Below are 17,680 nucleotides of genomic sequence, written 5' to 3' on the forward strand. Positions count from 1 at the left end.
AGCTCAGTGACACAAAGTAACACACAAAATACCCACACATTATTCAATTTTCAGGCATAACATGCTTCTGAAATCAGATAAGCACAACAAACACAAATCATAATTACTTTATTAATCAAAACCCAACTCGAATTTTCAATCCAACATGGATACCGACTCTTTATTACAATGCAAGCTACTAAAGTGGCATTCAATCCAACATTAGTAAGTACAACATCATAAACAGAGTCACTGTACGTGTATATTTCAATTTTAAAAAAATGAAGAGGCAAATGATTACCCGAGATCGATCCTTGCATCTTCCCACACGAACAGAAAGGATTCTTCATCAAACTGCATTAAATCTTCTTAAATGTATACTTCTCAGACTTGAATCACTTGATCGATTCTACACAAGGTGTAACAAGAGCAAAAACAAATATTTGGTAAATCTTTCTTTCATTGCATATATTATGTGGCTGGGAACACTAAATTGGACACATCTAGTTTTTATTGCTATATACCATTTCTTGTGTAGTATGATAAGAGTCGTGCTAATGTTCAATGTAAGTACCTTTCAGGAGAAAGAAATACTAGGCCAAGTTTTCGTAGACCCGCTTGGATGATCGTAGGAAAAAGTGTTTGATCTCAGAGATGTGTTGTACCTTAGAGCGATCAATGCCTCCTTTCCAAATGGACCTTATAATTTCCATGAGAACATCTTCCAGACCCAAAGTTTGTAGATTAGAAAGGTATTCGAGGCCCAATGGCACTGTCTTCAACTCCATGAAGTTGTCAACCCATAAGTGTCGGAGATTTGGCATCACCCCTTTTTCTATAGTTATCTTTTTCAACGAGGCAAAATTGAACAACTCCAACCTCTCCAGCTTTACAAAGCCTATGCGGAAACACAACTCTTCCCTAACATATGCATTATGTTAGTATAGATATATTGTTGTCATTCCTTCTCTAACAAAACTGTACTCATTAGTTTGAGTTTGAAGAAGCCCAAATATAAAGCCCAAGACCATGATTATTTAATTGCAATATTCTTCACTTTGTGGTTGTCTTGCTGTCGAATACCAACTTAAAGATCAGTTCTATTGCAAGCTTCCCCTTGTTGTCTTGTCGAAATACCAAACTTGAAGATCAGAAGAAGTCCCTTCTTCCTCATGGCTCAGGTAAGCTCATGCATTGCATCTCTTTCACAAAGTCATGGGTTTTTCAATGGGTTCCATTCTTGTATTAGCCATTTGGGTGTTTGGCTTCTACAATTGGTTTTCCCAATTGAAATTTGAGGTATGGGTTTATCTTTGCAATCTGAAATTAAGGGTATGGCTTTACCTACTACAACTGAGCTTAAGGGGTTGTTAAGTGAACTAACTTTCCTCACTTTCCTCTTCTTCCTATATATATGGATACTTTGTTCCTTCTTGGGTATTGAAAATAGTTTTGGTTTTCAATCCCTTTATTGTTTAAGAGTTATTCTCTTTGGTTTTCTGCTTTTCAAAGTGTCTTGTTCCATGTTGAAAACAATTTGAAAAACACAAAACCATTCATTCATATATGTTCATCTCTTGCATCCTATGAGGTCATTTGGGTATTGCAAGCTTCAAAGCAAAGAATCTCCAAGAAGAACTTGCTGCGTTCATAGCTTGTTTCATAGCTGAGATTTCTGAGTTGTTCACTTGTGTAAACAATTAGCAAGGAGTGATTACAAATAGTCTAGTGAGTTAGTCTAGAAGGGTTGCCGCGATCAGTACTGCAATCTCTGTGTTGTAAACTTGTAATTTGTTTTCATTAGTGATTTGGTTTTGGTCTTTCAAGAGTTAAAGGTCACGCAGATGTTTACCCTCAATATATAGGGTGCATGTTTACTGCGTTAAAAAACTTGTGTTCTTTATTGCTTTAGTTGGTTTGGTTGATGCTACTTTCATTCTGTTCATTATCAGTATCAGGATTGAAACTCTATTTGCAATCCCTGAGAAAGTAAACCTTGAACAAAAAAATTGGCTGTGAGCCTATTCACCCCCCCTCTAGGCTCCTTCTAGGATCTTCACATTACAAAGATAAAGCTTTGTTAGATTGGGCAGTGCTTCAATTTGACGTAATAAATCCTCTTCAAGTCTAGACTCTAGACTAATGCAAAAATAGAGTTGTGAGGCTATGCAATGAAGAAAACCAAGGTATTACGTTTTGCAGTTTGCTAATCAAATAAAGCTTTTGAAGGTATGGAAGAAGTGGACATTGTGCTTTCACCGGGATAATTTTCTCTTCATTACTTACCATTAAAACCATAGATTGAAGCAGAGTCAACTTTTCAATTGAGACCCAAAGGTCAATCTCATCTCTTTCTTTCACATTCGATATGCTGATGCTCCAAAGTTGAGTCACGTTGCCGATAAGTCTACCAGTGTTCCATTCTGATTCAATAATTGATAAACATTGCAATTTCTGCAACTCACAAATATTTGAGGGCGCTCTTGTCCTACTCACAAGTTTGAAGTCTAGACGGTTTCCAGTGAAGCGATACATAATTAGATGCCGTAGGTTGAGCAACTTTGCAATTCCTTGTGGAAGTGACTCTATTTTAGTACGCCTCAAGTTCAGAAACTGAAGGTTACGGAGACGCCCTATGGACTCTAGAAGTTTCTCGATTAAAGTGCCCTTTGGATTTAAGTATCTCAAGTTTAACAAGTAAACAACTGCACCCAGCAGTTTATCAATTTGGACATCCTCCAAGTCTAGAGTCCTCAACAATTTGAATCGAGAAACCAGTGCATTTGAGAAAGACAATGAGGACATATCAGTTGCAATGACAAGAATAGAACGAATCTTTGACATACCCGGGCATGATTTAATTTCTCCATTACTCGTTCTGTGAATTAACAAGCGACGGGTTGAGATCTCTTCCATTACTTCTCTCCCGTTGTATATAAGATCAAACTTTTCCTTCTCAGCTATCGACAAAGCAAGCTCTCGCATCAGATCATGCATCTTAACTTGTTTCGGCCTTCCCGTATCATGTCTCTCAACTACATGTAACATGCTACGGAAACAGAGCTCCATCAGATAATGGTCTGCAACTTCTTCTGGCATGAGCCCTTTCACATGTTCAACAAATCCTTCAGCTATCCACAATCTAATGAGCCTAGCTTTTACTTTTAATTACAAAATGTTTTGGGAATAGAGAGCAATAGAGGAAGCAATGCTTCAGTTGAGATGGCAAATCATTGAAACTCAGCAACGTACAAGATGTTTTTCACAGGGTCTATCAATGAATTGTTATCTAGATACCAATTTAAGCTATTGCAGACATGTTGCCATTGTTCCAGCGACTTCTTGGAAGACATAAGACCGCCTAAAGCCATCACTACAACAGAAATGCTAATTTGCGAGGAACAAATTTGTCGCTGAAAACTGAGATTTCCTCGCCGTAGTGTTTTCGCGAGGAAAATATTTTTGTCACCAGTTCCTCACGGTAGGGTGGTCAAGAAAAGTTTCCGCGAGAAAAATACTATTTCCTCGCCAATCCCTTTTTGCGATGAATATATTTTTTTCTCGCTGTTATTCTTTAGCTACAATTTTTTTCCTCGCCTAAACTCATACTTTTTTCTCACTAAAAATTTTTGAAGGCCAGAAAATAGTCGTTAAATATATTTCCCGATAAAATAAATTTCATCGCTAAAGTATTATTTCCTCGCTAATGATATGTAAATAATTTAGAAATTATAAATAATAAAAAAATTGAAAAAACATTTTCGTCATTGTAGGTATCTTTTGGCAAGGAAATCTTTCCTCACTATAAGCAATTTTTAACGAGGAAATTTATTTTCTTCCTTATATGTATCTTGTACGAGAGAAAACTATTCCTCACCAAAGGTACTCAATGACGAGGAAATTTACATTTTTAGATGTAGGTTATATGGTGTATTCCTCGCCAAAGGTACTCAATGACAATGAACTTTACATTTGTCGATATAGGTTATAAGGTTTATAGCGAGGAAATTTACTTTTGTCGTTGTAGGTTGTATTTACTATAGCGAGAAAATTTACTTTTGTCGTTGTGAGTTGTATAGTCTATAGCGAGGAAATTTATCTTTTGTCGTTGTAGGTTGTATAGTCTATAACGAGAAAATTTACTTTCATCACAATAGATACTATATTTTATAGCGAGGAAATTTACTTTTTGTCGTTATAAGTTGTATAACCTATAGCGATGAAATTTACTATCATCGTCATACATATTATAATTTTTAACGAGGAAATTTATTTTTATCGTCATAAGTTGTGTATTATATAGCGATGAAATTTATTTTCGTCGTTATACATTCTATAGCCTATAGCGAGGAAATTCTTTTTCGTTACAATTGATTGCTTATTACGAGGAAACTGTTGACAATACATATGGTTTTGTCACCAATTGTTCTCTACCATATTACATGAAAATATTTAAAACTAATTGAAATAGTCAAACCAATAATAAATCTCATAATAATAAAACCAAAGTAACAATCAAAGTGTTTCCTAACATAAGGAGTAACAAAAATAGTCTAAAACCAATAACAAAACCAACTTAGCGATCCTTGTGCTCTCAACAATTCAAAAACAAATATAAATGTCTTCTTTCCTGTGGTCTTCAAAAATGGGTAAGATAGCAATCCACTGTTTTGCATAGCACTGTATACAATTGCAAAAGGTTTATATGTTTCAGAAAGAAAGGAAAAAGAAAAAGAAAAAAAAAACTAACTGAACAATTAATAAAATACAATTGTGCCTAATTCAAAACCTAAGTAGTGGTCATAAGCTTCAGATGGCACATCAACTTTTGACATATTTTAATTTTCCAAAAGCTCAACTCTAATATGATGAAATCATGCTCTCCGCACTCCAAGAAGATTAACATATCATTATGCTCTAAAATGAAGGTCTAGATAAAAGGTTATAGCTGCTCGTAGTTAGCTAAATGATCATGATACAGAAAATTTCAGTTTAAAAAAAATTGGTAGCTGCTGCGTCAGCAAACAGTTAATAGAATTTCAGTCAAAACTTAAATAAAACAGTTGGTATGCATAGCTTACTAACCCAGAAAACGAAACAAGAAAACCAATAAAAGCTGAATCTTAGAGCTACCAACTCCCCATCACCCTTGAATGGAATAATACATTATGACAGATCAAATTTCTCACCTTTTTATGAGCAAATAAGAAGTCCAATAGAAAGCCACCTAATCTGAAAGTCCTGCATCAGCAAATACGGTGAGATTCTACTGTTGTTCTTACCACATATTAGTTTATCCAGTTCATCTACTGTTGTTCTTAATGCCCATGAATTAACAATTCTACAATTTCCAAGAAAGACGAAGTGACTCTCTCACCTATAGAACAAAACCCCTTAACACCTCGCAATTAAGTAGACTATTCTTTTTTGTTTCTCTATTTTTAATTTGCTGCCTTTACTTCTGCAAGAGGTTTTCATCAGTTGAGGATTATGCAACAGTAATTATAACTATACTTATTTTCACGATTATACACGTATTCCTGATATTTAAGTTAGACATGTTAACAGCATGAAAAATGTAATTTGAGGTACAATCATAAGATGGCAAATGAAATTCCATTCTCACCAAAACGGTATTCTAAACTCTATTTGTGACAAAGAAAAATCAATGAGAGGAGAACTGAACCAAAGATAGAAGAACATACAAACATAACAACTAAGAAAAGCTGATTTGACATTGGAAAACAAAAACATGGCAAGGAAAACCCATTTTTACCTAAACAGTGTCCCGAAACTCTGTTTAGGTAGCTGAGAAAAGTTCATGACCTTAAGATTTTTATAAACAGCAAAGCCACCACACAACCATTTGAAACAGAATGCAGCATACTCATTATTCCAATCCAATTTCTCCTCCTGAATTTTCACCAATCAAACAGTGAAAAATGAAACTAAGAACAACAACAAAGGAAAATTGAGAAAATGTTCACAACCAACAATCAATCATATCTGAGAATGAAGAAACATTTGAACATAATTCAAAATGATCAAATTGAATTGGAAACAAACCTCACAGACGCAATTGACAAGGTAGCCAAAGAACAACCCAGAAGAGCAAATAATGAATTGTTGCCACACAGGCCTATCAGAGAGTGAAATCCCAAACAGAAACCTGCAACCCACAGTCTAAGTATTCAGAAGAATTGAATTCAAAGAGATATTTGACCAGCCCATCAATTGGAGTACTCAACAAAGGCAACAATAAAGCTGATCAGAATTTAATTCATCATATATGATACTATTTAAAGAGAAAAAATAAAATTAAAATAAAATTTCTATGCATTCGTTAACTCATGGCGCACAGTAAATCAAGTGCAGTGCAATTGACCTGTTGCTTAACCCTTTAACAGAGCAAAGAATGCGATGGTTGGTACTTTGATCAATCGAGCTGTATCGAATCCAAAAATTTCAATAATTGGAACAGCAACGAATAACCTAGCCTACAAGAAAATAAGACCTTGATTAATCAAGCTATACAAGAATAATATATAGGGAGGGATGAATCTAATCTTACTCACAGAGATGAGAACTTCAAAGATGGGAGATTCAGAGGAGCCTTAGAGACAGAGCTTTGGTAGAACGCCGTCAGAGATAGAGAAGGGCGAAAAAGATAAGAGTTCTGTTTCCTTAGGTTTTATCTTTAATTTTTTTTTTCCTTTTGAATTGGCGCCTTCCTCCCCGCCTTCGGTCATTTGGGTTTTCATTGTCCCGCTTCTCGTTTGTTTTTTTTTTTTTGGTAGTTGTCTCCTCTTTCTCGAATCCTTCAATATGCCATTTATAAAAGTAAAAATGGATACCCACAATAGGGTATCCTAAATTTAGGCCTCATCAAAAAGCCCGCCTTGGTGGGTAGAGGGCCGACCCGTCAAAAAGTCCGCAAAAACTCAGTCCACCAAAAGGCCGCTAGGCCCGGCCCGTAAAAGTCCGTAAACTATTATATATAATATATGTATGTGTTATATATATATATATATATATATATATATATATATATATATATATATATATATATATATATATATATATTTATAAACACACACCCACATATATATATATAAACACATATTCTATATAAATGTATGAGAACTTCCACACATATATAAACACACACACACACACATATATATATATATATAAACAATATGTGTGTGTGTTTATATATATATATATATATATATGTGTGTGTGTGTGTGTGTGTGTGTGTGAAGTTCTCATACTTCTATATAGAATATGTGCATATATATTCTACATATCATGACGACGGTTGACCAATTCGATTGCATTCGAAAATATGGTGAAATTGGCTAAATTTTTTATCACACTCATAATTTATTGTAATAATCTCATCCAACGGTCGGTTTTTCCATTTTTATTGAATTGATAGGGGTTGCTCTTTGGAGTGTATGATATATAAATATAGGTTTATAAGAGTAACTAAGTTTGACCTCGTTGATTGAATTCGAAACGAGAACCAAATTGGCTGAATTTTTTACAACCACCATAAAACATTACAATCTCTCCATCGAGCGGTTGGTTTCTCTAAATTCATTTTCTACTTCATGGTTGCTTTAGAATGAACCTCAACAATTTAAATGCAATGTACAAGTCATATAACTTTAGGAGGCAAATTGATATAGGCCAATGTCTTTGTAATTAAAATTGAAATTTTTATCTTATGTACACGCACATCCATCGATAGGATATTTACAGACGTGATGTGAAAAAATAAGCATATTTCGCGGTCGTCAAGCCATCGGTCAACCAAGAAAACATACAAGTGACAACGGTTGACCAATTCGATTGGATTCGAAAATATAGTGAAATTGGCTAAATTTTTTACCACACTCATAATTTATTGTAATAATCCCATCCAACGGTCGGTTTTTCCATTTTCTTTGAATTGATAAGGGTTGCTCTTTGGAGTGCATGATATATAAATATAGGTTTATAAGAGTAACTAAGTTTGACCTAGTTGATTGAATTCGAAACGAGAACTAAATAGGCTGAATTTTTTACAACCACCATAAAACATTACAATCTCTCTATCAAGCGGTTGGTTTCTCTAAATTCATTTTCCACTTCATAGTTGCTTTAGAGTGAACCTCAACAATTTAAATGCAACATGTAAGTCATACAACTTTAGGAGGCAAATTGGTATACGTCAACGTCTTTATAATTAAAATTGAAATTTTTATCTTATGTCCACGCATATCCATCGATGGAATATTTATAGACGTGATGTAGAAAAATAAGCACGTTTCGCGGTTGTTACGCCATCGGTCAACCAAGAAGACATAAAAGTGATGACGGTTGACCAATTCGATCGGATTCGAAAATATGGTGAAATTGGTTAAATTTTTTACCACACTCATAATTTATTGTAATGATCACATCCAACGGTTAGTTTTTTTTATTTTCTTTGAATTGATAGACGTTGCTCTTTGGAGTGTATAATATATAAATATAAGTTTATAAAAAAATTAGTGTCTTTAAAGATTTATTTGTAAATAAAGCCCGTAAGGTCCGGCCCAAAAAAGCCCACAAGGCCTGGCCCGAAAAAGCCTGCAAGGCCCGCTTTTTATGGACGGGCTTGGATCATTCGATTTACAATAAAGCCCGGCCCGACCCGGCCCGCTACTATTTAAAAATATAGTAAGGCCCGGCCCAGCTTGTTGATGAGGCCTACCTAAATTGTAGAGAGGTCCATCATATTATGACATGTCATTCATTAGTAATGTTATTGTAGCACATGTCCGTGTACCTCTTATAGAGCATTTACCCTTAATTTATTAGGAATGTAAAAACTCCTTAATCTAATGGAAATGGATAAATTATAATTTGATCATCGATGTGAAAGCTCCTTCAAATAATAGGAATAGGAAAAATTCATAACATGTTATATGTTATAGGGATTGTATCTTAATAAAGGAGATATATTATCTTGTGGGAGGAGATATATCTTGTTAGGGTGGTGATATTTAGTCAAGAAGGGAATATCCGGTTGAGACGAAAATATCTGGTCGAGGTGAAAATATCCGGTCGAGACAGGAATATCTAGTCGAAGAGGAAATATCCGGTTGAGGCAAGAAAATCTGGTCGAGGAGGAAATATTCGGTCGAGACAAGAATATCTCATTGAGGTAGAAATATCCGGTCGAGGCAGGAAAATCTGGTCTCGGAGGAAATCTTAATTTTGTCGCCATTGAATTTGGGGGGTCTTATACAATTTTTGCGCTAAACTAATAACGACAAAATCGTTTTTTCCTTGCTAATTATTTTTTCTTTTACTAGGAAATGGTTCCTTGTAGAACAGAAACTTTTAATGAGGAATCTGTAGTTTTATCGCCGTTGAATTTGGCTGGCCTGACACAATTTTTTCCCAAACTAATAACGGGGAAAGTGTATTTTCCTCGCTAAATGCTTCTTTTGACGAGAAAATAGTTCATCACAAAACACGGACTTTTAGAGAGGAAACCATAGTTTTGTCGCCATTGAGTTTGGCGGGTTTTACATAATTTTCCACCGAACAACTAACGACGAAATCGGTATTTCCTCGCTAATTGCTTTTTTTCACCAGGAAAATAGTTCATCGTAAAACACAGGCTTTCAGCGAGGAAACCATAATTTTATCGCCATTGAATTTGGCGGGTTTTACATAATTTTCCGCCAAACTAATAACGACGAAATCATTATTTCCTCGCTAATTGCTTCTTTTCACGAGGAAATAGTTCATCGTAAAACACGGGCTTTTAGCGAGGAAATCATAATTTTGTCGCCATTGAATTTGGCGGGTTTTACATAATTTTCCGCCAAACTACTAACGACAAAATCATTATTTCCTCGCTAATTGCTTCTTTTCACGAGGAAATAGTTCATCGTAAAACACGAGATTTTAGCGAGGAAACCATAATTTTGTCGCCATTGAATTTGGCGGGTTTTACATAATTTTCCGCCAAACTAATAACGACGGAATCATTATTTCCTCGCTAATTGCTTCTTTTCACGAGGAAATAGTTCATCGTAAAACACGGGCTTTTAGCAAGGAAATCATAATTTTGTCGCCATTGAATTTGGCGGGTTTTACATAATTTTCCGCCAAACTAATAACGACGAAATCATTATTTCCTTGCGAATTGCTTCTTTTCACGAGGAAATAGTTCATCGTAAAACACGAGATTTTAGCGAGGAATCCATACTTTTGTCGCCATTGAATTTGGTGGGTTTTACATAATTTTCCGCTAAACTAATAACGACGAAATCATTATTTCCTCGCTAATTGCTTCTTTTCACGAGGAAATAGTTCATCGTAAAACACGAGATTTTAGCGAGGAAACCATAATTTTGTCGCCATTGAATTTGGCGGGTTTTACATAATTTTCCGCCAAACTAATAACGACGGAATCATTATTTCCTCGCTAATTGCTTCTTTTCACGAGGAAATAGTTCATCGTAAAACACGGGCTTTTAGCAAGGAAATCATAATTTTGTCGCCATTGAATTTGGCGGGTTTTACATAATTTTCCGCCAAACTAATAACGACGACATCATTATTTCCTTGCGAATTGCTTCTTTTCACGAGGAAATAGTTCATCGTAAAACACGAGATTTTAGCGAGGAATCCATAATTTTGTCGCCATTGAATTTGGTGGGTTTTACATAATTTTCCGCTAAACTAATAACGACGAAATCATTATTTCCTCGCTAATTGCTTCTTTTCACGAGGAAATAGTTCATCGTAAAACACGGGATTTTAGCGAGGAATCCATAATTTTGTCACCATTGAATTTGACGGGTTTTACATAATTTTTCACCAAACTAATAACGACGAAATCATTATTTCCTCGTTGAATGTCGTTTTCGCGATGAAAAAATTCCTCACCCTAGTCTCATATTTCCTCACTAATAACATGATGATTTAGAAGACCAAACTATGGTCACTTTTAGTGATGAACAAAAATATTTGTCATAGAAAGTGGTGTATAGTGAGGAAAATATGTTTCTCGTAGAAAACCTAATGACATTTAGTGAGGAATCGAAATCTTCCTCGTAAAAAGTGACATTTACTAAGGAAAATAAATTCCTCGCAAAAAACTTGGTCGCTAAAAAGACTTTCTGTTGTAGTGCATGATAGCAAGAGGAAGGCCCTCACACTTTTCCACAAGCTGACAAGCTATTGACTCAAGCTCAGTTGGATAAGTTTTGTGCTGAGTTGAGAATGCTTTCTTGATGAAGAGCTCTCAAGCCTCATTCTTTTGCAGGGGTTGGATATATAGAAAAAAGATATTTAGGCAGAATGAATTGATTGTATTGATACACTCATCATATATACAAGACACCTACTTGTACAGCTAAGGATCTCCAACAAGTCACGAGATCAATAAGGAATGATAACTAATACAATTACAATTGAATGCTAATTGATACGGCACATTCTAACAGATCAATCTTAATCATACCAAGATACACTATCAATCTAATTGAATGCCAAGATACACTTTCCAACACTCCCCCTCAAGTTGGAGAGTGAATATCAATGACTCCCAACTTGCACATGAGCTGTTTGAACTTTTCTTTGCCCAAAGCTTTTGTAAACACATCTGCTAATTGTTGTGAAGAAATTACATATCGAGTAACAACTTCACCTTGTAAAATTTTGTCCCGAATACAGTGACAATCCATTTCAATATGCCGAGTTCTCTCATGAAACACAGGATTTTTTGCAATGTGTAAAGCAGCTTGATTATCACAATACAAAATAGCAGGACTTGAAACAGGCATATGCAAATCTGCCAATAAATAACGCAACCAAGTAAGCTCACAACATGTACCTGCCATTGCTCTGTATTCAGCTTCCGCACTTGATAAAGAAATAGTATTTTGCCTCTTAGACCTCCACGAAATTAAGGAATTTCCAAGGAATACACAATAACCAGAGGTGGAACGGTGAGTGATGGGACAACCCGCCCAATCAGAGTCACAGAATGCCCTCAAATTTAATGGATTATGGGAATGGAGGAGCAAACCTTGACCAGGAGCTGATTTTAAATAACGAATAACTCGAAGAGCGGCAGCTAAGTGAGGTTGGCGTGGTTCATGCATAAACCGGCTGAGAATGTGAACGAAATATGTGATGTCAGGTCTAGTGATGGTCAAGTAAATCAATCGACCAACTAGACGCCGATATGCACCAGGGTTTTTGAGAAATTCTCCCTTGTTTGAAAGTCTGCATTCTTCCATGGGAAATTCAACCGGCTTGGCTCCCAAGTATCCATTGTCTTTGATAATTTCCAAGGCATATTTGCGTTGAGATATGTAAATCCCTTTCTTGGAACGAGCTATTTCAATGCCTAAGAAAAATTTCAGATCACCAAGGTCTTTGATACGGAAACGATTATGTAGAAACTGCTTTAAAGCATTAATAGACTCAATGTTGTTTCCAGTGATCAAAATATCATCCACATAAATCAACAAGACAGTAAGAGATGTACCATCTTTTCGAATAAACAAGGAATAGTCGGCTTTGGATTGAGAAAAACCAGCAGCAAAAACAGCCTCTGTAAACTTAGAAAACCACTGTCGAGAGGCTTGTTTAAGTCCATACAACGACTTGTGAAGGCGACACACAAGATTCTCCCCCTGTCGCCGAAGACCAGGAGGAGGAGACATATATATTTCTTCCAATAAATCACCATTCAAGAAAGCGTTATTAACATCGAATTGATGTAAAGACCAATTAGACTGGCAGCAATAGCAAGAAGACAGCGAACAGTTACCATTTTTGCGATGGGAGAGAATGTGTCATGATAATCGATGCCAGCAGTCTGTGTAAAACCCCGAGCAACAAGGCGAGCCTTATATCGCTCAACTGACCCATCAGCGTTGCGCTTGACCCGGTATACCCATTTACAACTGATGGGGCGTTTTCCAGGAGGCAAAGGAACGAGACTCCATGTCTGATTATCAGTAAGAGCTTGAAGCTCAGAATTCATAGCTTCTTCCCACCGAGGATCGGCTGCAGCACTTTCATAAGAAGTCGGTTCCTCATCCCGACTAACAGCAGCAATATAACTGAGATGTTTAGGGGAATACCGATTATAAGAGATGTAGTGACAAAGAGGATATTTCGTACCAGGTATAAATGGAGACGAGGCCGAGGACAATTGGTGTGGAGGCAGCATCACCTGCGAGCAAACGTAGTCCTTGAGGCGGACGTTGGGTTCTCGAGAGTGTTGAGAATGACGAAGAGGCTGAACGGGAACAAGAGGAAGAGAATCGGGAATGACTGGATCGTCCGGCTGAACATCCGGTTGGTGTGCAAGAGGATCGCCCAGTTGAACAGGCGGAGCAAAATCTGGAAGATCGGGTGGATTAGAGGGAGGAGCAGAAGGAGGCGACTGGATCGGGTCGTTTGATACAGGTGGAGAAGATGACGAAGGCGCGGACGGTGTATTGGGTGGGTCTGGAACGATGGCTGAAGGAGAAGGATTGGGAAAAGGATCAGATACGATAAGAAGAGGAATGGGCTGGGCCGGTGGTTTTTGGACAGCTGGGTTGACCTTTGGTGAATGATAAAAGGTATCCTCAAGAAAAATCACATCCCGATTAGTGAAAATTTTCTTGGTCTCAATATCGTAAAGTTTGTAAGCCTTTTGTCCCATAGGATAACCAAGAAAAATACACTTGGTAGCACGAGGAGAAAATTTTGAAGATGGATTGACGACGGTTGCAAAAGCAAGACAACCAAAAACTCGCATACGAGAATAATCAGGAAGTTTATTGTAAAGAATCTCAAAGGGTGTTTTCTTGTGAAGTAATAAAGTGGGAAGACGATTAATGACATATACAGCGGTAAGAACACATTCTCCCCAGAAATTAATGGGTAGATGAGATTGGAAGCGAAGAGCTCGAGCAGTTTCAAGGATATGTCTATGTTTCCGCTCGACAACACTATTTTGCTGAGGTGTATATACACAAGAGTGTTGAAAAAGAACACCTTCTTCAAGAAAAAAATTTTGTAAAGAAAGAAATTCAGCCCCATTATCAGAACAAAGTTATTGAACTTTTGTATTGAATTGAGTGTGAACGTAATGGAAAAACTGACGGAGTAAAGTTTGTGTCTCACTCTTATGATGCATTAAGAAAACCCATGTAAATCGGGAAAAATCATCCACAATAGTCAAGAAATAAGAAGCACCAGAAAGAGAAGGGGTTTTATAACGTCCCCAAATATCACAATGAATAAGGGAAAAACACTTCGATGTTGAAATTGAACTAGAAGGAAAAGGGTGACGAGTTTGTTTCGCCAATGGACAAATGTCACATTTATGACTGGAATCAAAATTAAAATTAAGCAAATTATTAGCTAAAAATTGTAAACGAGCAGAGGAAGGATGACCCAAGCGGCGATGCCAAAGATCAGAGGAGATAATCAAATTGCAAGCAAAATGAGAAGACGGAGAAGTTGAAGCCAACGCCACAAGGTAATAGAGATCACCACGTCGCTTACCCACACCAATCATCGTCCTCGTAACCAAGTCCTGTAAAATGCACCACGATGGAAAAAATGTCACTGAACAATGTAAATCATCAGTTGTCTTTCCAACAGACATAAGATCAACTCTAAAACTTGGTACACAGTGGACATTATTCAATTGAAAAGAATCGTTAAATCGAATTGAGCCAGTCATAGTAATTCCAGCCATGTCTCCACTAGGTAAAGAAACTGGTGCCAAAGAAGGGTGCTTATTAATATTCATCAATGATGTAGGAGAAGAAGTAATATGATGAGTTGCTCCACTATCAATTATCCAACGATTGGGAGCAACTGGTAACAAACCTGAAGCATACTCAGAGACTGAGGCAGCAGCGGCATTAGCCTGTGGAGTGACAGGCTTGGGAGTCAAGGCACTAAGTATTTGAACATATTGGTCCTCAGTCAAATTGGGCATAGAGGCCTGAAGTTCCTGAAAAGTAGGATTGAAATCCACCTGATTTGCAGAAGGATTACCAGATGCTGAGTTGGAGGAATTTTTGTCATTGCCTTGACGTTGGTGTCGTGCCTTTTCTTTACTCTTGAGATGGCCAGGAGGATATCCAATCAACTTGTAGCATGTTGCCTTCCTGTGGTATAGATCACCACAATAAGTGCACTGAAAGGGCTCCTTGTTGCGTGAATTGGTGAATTGATTCCCATCAACTTGATTGTTTTGCTGACCCCTAGGCATATTAGAATTGCCACGCACAGCCATGGCTGCTGTGTTTGACGGCATGGTGACAGCAGATCCTAATTCGCGTTGTTTTTCTTCTTGCACAACAGAAGCATAGGCTTGACGAACTGAGGGTAAAGGATTCATTAGTAAAATCTGACCTCGATCTTGTACCTGAATATGACTCATTGAGTCCCATAAGAAACTGCATAAGTTTGGTACGATCATTCTGACCACAAGTACATGTTACTGAATTAAAGGATGCAAGCTCGTCCCATAGGGCCTTCAATTTTGTGTAATATGCGGCAACAGACATATGACCTTGCTCAATCTTGTAGATGTCCCGCTGAATCTGGAATATACGAGGAGCGTTGCCCAAAGAAAACCTCTCATGAAGATCTTCCCAAATAGCATGAGGTGTGCTGCATGAAAGGACAGAATCGGATATCTCTGGCTCAAGGGAATTGAGGATCCATGAAAGCACCATGTCATTGCAACGCTGCCAAAGAGCATGCTCGTCAGGATTCACAACCTCATTAGGATCCTTGATTTTTCCGGTGATGAAACCTGTCTTGTTCTGGGCACTTAGAGAAATTCTCATAGCACGGTACCAAGAGTTATAGTTGTCGCCGTTTAATCGTTTTGAAACAAGGAGTAGGCCAGGATGGTCTGAATGATGGATGAATAAAGGATTAGCTGGATCAACAGAGGATGAACCGCCAGAATTTGAAGACTCAACATCGGTTCCAGTCATGATGTTGATGAAAAAAAATCAAACCAAGGAGAAGAAAAGGAACGCAGCAGATGCGTTGAAGAAAAGAGGAACAAAGAGCTAGGACGTATCCTGCTCTGATACCATATAGACAAAAAGATATTTAGGCAGAATGAATTGATTGTATTGATACACTCATCATATATACAAAACACCTACTTGTACAGCTAAGGATCTCCAACAAGTCAGGAGATCAATAAGGAATGATAACTAATACAATTACAATTGAATGCTAATTGATACGGCACATTCTAACAGATCAATCTTAATCATACCAAGATACACTATCAATCTAATTGAATGCCAAGATACACTTTCCAACAGGATATGGTGAACATAGCTTTCAACTCCAAAAGAGTTCGATGCTACCTCCTCATTTCGAGTTGTAAGTATGATCCGACTTCCAAGTTGTCTATCTTGAAGTGATCCCTTTATTTCTCTCCAAACTTCTATATCCCACACATCATCCAGAACAACTAGGTATGTTTTAGACTCCACGTAGTCGATCAGTATGCCTTTCAATTCTCTGCGGCTCATGGCATTCAGATTTGCAGGGTACTCTTCCTTCCTTGATTTGTGGAGTTCCATGATCAAGCTTCGAAACAAGTCTACCACATCATAAGTTTGGGAAATGGTAATCCACGTACAACAATTGAAATGTCTCTTTATCCTTTCATTGGTGAAGGTCTTGGCAACCAGAGTTGTCTTTCCAGAACCTCCCATCCCAACCACAGATATAACAGTTTGGTGTTGCTCTTCATCCATTAGCAATACCATTAGTATTTGCTTCTTGCCTTCGATCCCAACCAGTTTGTCTTCCATAATGAAAAAAGAAGAGTCCGCTTGGTTCTGCACCAATATGTGAATATGTTCAGATTTAGTTGCTCCTCCTACATGGCCAACACCGTATCTTTTATACCTCTCTGGAATGGTTTTGATCATTTCAGTAATTTTCTGCAACTTCTTTGCAATTTTATGCCTGAACCAAATATTACTTGGAGCGTGAAAGGTTTTGTGTAGCCCCCTTAAAAGTCGACTACCCCACTTTGCTTCTCATACATGTGATACATGAATTCATCAATGATATCTTCAACATCATAGGCCAAGTCTCTGATTCTCGCAACCCACAATTTCTCTCCTTCAGATTTTGCTTCGTTAGCCTCGGTATCCACTAGGAAAGCTTTCATGCTTAGAAACTCCTCCTTAATCTTATCAACTTCATTACAAATAGTGGCTATGGTTGCTCCTTCGTTCTTAAGAATTGTCACTAGTTTTCCAATTAAGAGGTCCGTTACAGATAATTATAAGGTCATATTAGCCTTCTGTGAGTACACTCAATCCCTCTGTAAAGAAGAGAGAAAGTAAGTATCTCCAAAACTAAAAGAGTAAGGGTAGACGAACAAGTATTTATGGATTGAGATAAAAAAAAAAAAAAAAAAAAAAAAAAGGTTTCTGAAGACATGATGGTTGTAGAACACGTACCAAGTATTGATGGATATCTTTCTTATAAGATATGAAAGCTCACAGAAGAATTGCAATGATCTGTTTCAAATCCATAAAAAACTGGACTCTGAACGCAACAAGTGAATCTGTGTCTAGCAAACAGCACAAGAACGACACTGAAATATATCTATCGCTTATCTAATGTACAGAAATGAATGAACCTG

The 17,680-nt window shown here is 37.1% G+C and overlaps 1 pseudogene; it reads right to left on the reverse strand.

Annotated features, from left to right (window-relative positions):
* Positions 1-542: 542 nt before the first annotated feature.
* On the reverse strand, positions 543-17,314 carry LOC133716614 (disease resistance protein RPM1-like; annotated as a pseudogene).
* Between the last annotated feature and the right edge of the window lie 366 nt (positions 17,315-17,680).

Source organism: Rosa rugosa, chromosome 6 (assembly GCF_958449725.1).
Source record: "Rosa rugosa chromosome 6, drRosRugo1.1, whole genome shotgun sequence".
NCBI lineage: Eukaryota > Viridiplantae > Streptophyta > Magnoliopsida > Rosales > Rosaceae > Rosa > Rosa rugosa.